Here is a 2,156-nt window from a genome sequence, read left to right on the forward strand (position 1 = left end):
CAGAAGGAAAATTCTGATTTCTTGGAGTATTTTGTGGTGGAGGTCTTTGATCATACCAAACGCCATTCACTTGTACTCGTTGAGGTGAATCAGAAGGCATAAAAGGAAATTCATTAGACTCATGATTGTCCTGGAAATATTCACACACAACAGCAGCAGCTTTGGTCTGAACACTAGCAAGCTGCATCTTGTCAAGCCTTGATGTTAAGTTTGCTACCTGCTGAGATAACAAACTGTTTTCAGCCAGCACCGCATCATTACCTTCCAGTTGAAGGATACGTCTCTTAGGCTTTGTTGACAACACTTGGTTTTCGTTGGCAGCCATCCTCTCAATCAGCTGAAGAGTCTCATTTGCTCTCAGAGTTTTAATAGTGCCTCCTGCTGCACCATTCAACACCATCTGAACCTCATGTTTGCAACCATTGGAGAAGATTCTAACCTGATTACCAGCAGTCAGGTTATACTGAGGACACCTTCTCATCAAATCCTTGAACCGGTTCCATGCTTCACACATTGGTTCACCCTCAGATTGAGTGAAATTGGTGATATCATTCACCATCTGGTTGTACTTCTCCATTGAGAAGAACTGAGCAAAGAACTTTTGTGATAAATCATCCCAGGTTGCAATGCTTGCTGCAGGCTGCCTCTCCAACCAACTAAGAGCCTTTCCCTTAAGAGCAAAAGGGAACAGCCTCAACCAGATCGCATCGTTCGACACCTGAGGGTGTTTGGTTGAGTCACAGATCCTCAAGAATCTGTCAACAAATCGGTGAGGATCTTCACTCTCCTCTCCTCCAAACTGAGCTCTCTCCACCAATTGAATATGAGAGGACTTGAGCTCCCAATTGTTGGCAACGTTTGGCTGAATAATGCTCGCATTAGGCCTGTTGAATAATGGAGTTAGGATAGTATCAATGAGCGGATTGTCCTCTTCATTGTTCCCTGCCATGGTGTGTGCTTCTTCAAACAGAATTTTTAACTTGTCGAATGCAAGCTTCTGCCGAACAAGTTTTTTGTATCTCTTTTCAGTCTTGGTAATCTCCAAATCAAGTGGAAATTCTGGCTCTTTACCTCGCATACAACTCAGAAAAGAGATTAGTAGCACTGTTCAAATATAAAAAAAAATAAAAAAAAATAAAAAAAAATCCAATCTTAAAAATCAAAATTAATTGATATAAGAAACGCCAATCCCCGGAAACGGCGCCAAAAACTTGATGCTTCCCGGCAAGTATACCGATCGCATAAGTAATATAGAAAGTAAGTAGAGTATCGTCTCCACATGGATTGGGTCGAATATCAATTAATATTCCTTTCAAGAATGGAAAAGTTCAAAAGAGTTTGTTTGTGACAAATAATGTCGAGTTGTGTAAATTTGAGAACTGAAATAAAGACTTGTTTTTGTAATTTTTCTGTGATGAAGAATAAAAATAAGAACAAGAATGATTTGATTTATAAAAATGAGAAAAGCATTGTAGCTAGGACACATTCACCATATGATCCCCACTTATTACTTTGGATTGATTTAAAAATATTTATTTATATAAATACTCAGATAATTATCATCTAGAATAATTAGTTAAATCCCAATTCCTTGGCAATTTAACCCTTTAGGGGGTGTTTGTTTCAAGTTTTTGAAGAGGATTACCAGTAATCCTTCTTTGGTAAATGTAATTACCACGTTTGGTAGAAGGAATAAATTACGATTCCCGGATATCCAAGGATTACCGGTAATTTGATTTATAAAGAAAAGTCACTATTCAGATTACCAAAAATAATATGGTAATTCGGAATACCAATCAGAATACCAAGTAAAGGGAAAGCATAACAATAAATTTTGAGACAAAAATACCCCAATACACATAAAAATCTAGACCCAATCTATCAATTACAAAAGTAAAAATAGTTTGGGGTTATTTTTGTAAAATAACCTCATATTTCAAGTCATATTTCGTTCTAAACCAAATATGAAATCAGTAATTTTTACCGAATATTCCCGGTAAAATTTTGGCGAACCAAACACCTTTTTCGTAAGATTCCAAGTAAACTCAATTTCCACTGTATTCCCATTAATCATGATTCCTGGTCACCAAAAAATTTCTCTTGTACCAAACACACCCTTAATCTCAATTGGAATCCTAATCCCTTAGCAACCCCTC

The 2,156-nt window shown here is 37.1% G+C and overlaps 1 non-coding gene across 1 annotated transcript; it reads left to right on the forward strand.

The window, feature by feature from the left end:
* The first annotated feature begins 455 nt into the window (after window positions 1-455).
* Window positions 456-561, forward strand: LOC133317473 (small nucleolar RNA R71). The gene has a single exon (XR_009752325.1). It is a non-coding gene; the product is annotated as a small nucleolar RNA R71 (small nucleolar RNA).
* The last annotated feature ends 1,595 nt before the right edge of the window (window positions 562-2,156 follow it).

This window comes from Gastrolobium bilobum, unplaced genomic scaffold (assembly GCF_033153095.1).
Source record: "Gastrolobium bilobum isolate Gb01-03AN ecotype WA unplaced genomic scaffold, APGP_CSIRO_Gbil_v1 utg10074, whole genome shotgun sequence".
In the NCBI taxonomy this organism is placed as follows: domain Eukaryota; kingdom Viridiplantae; phylum Streptophyta; class Magnoliopsida; order Fabales; family Fabaceae; genus Gastrolobium; species Gastrolobium bilobum.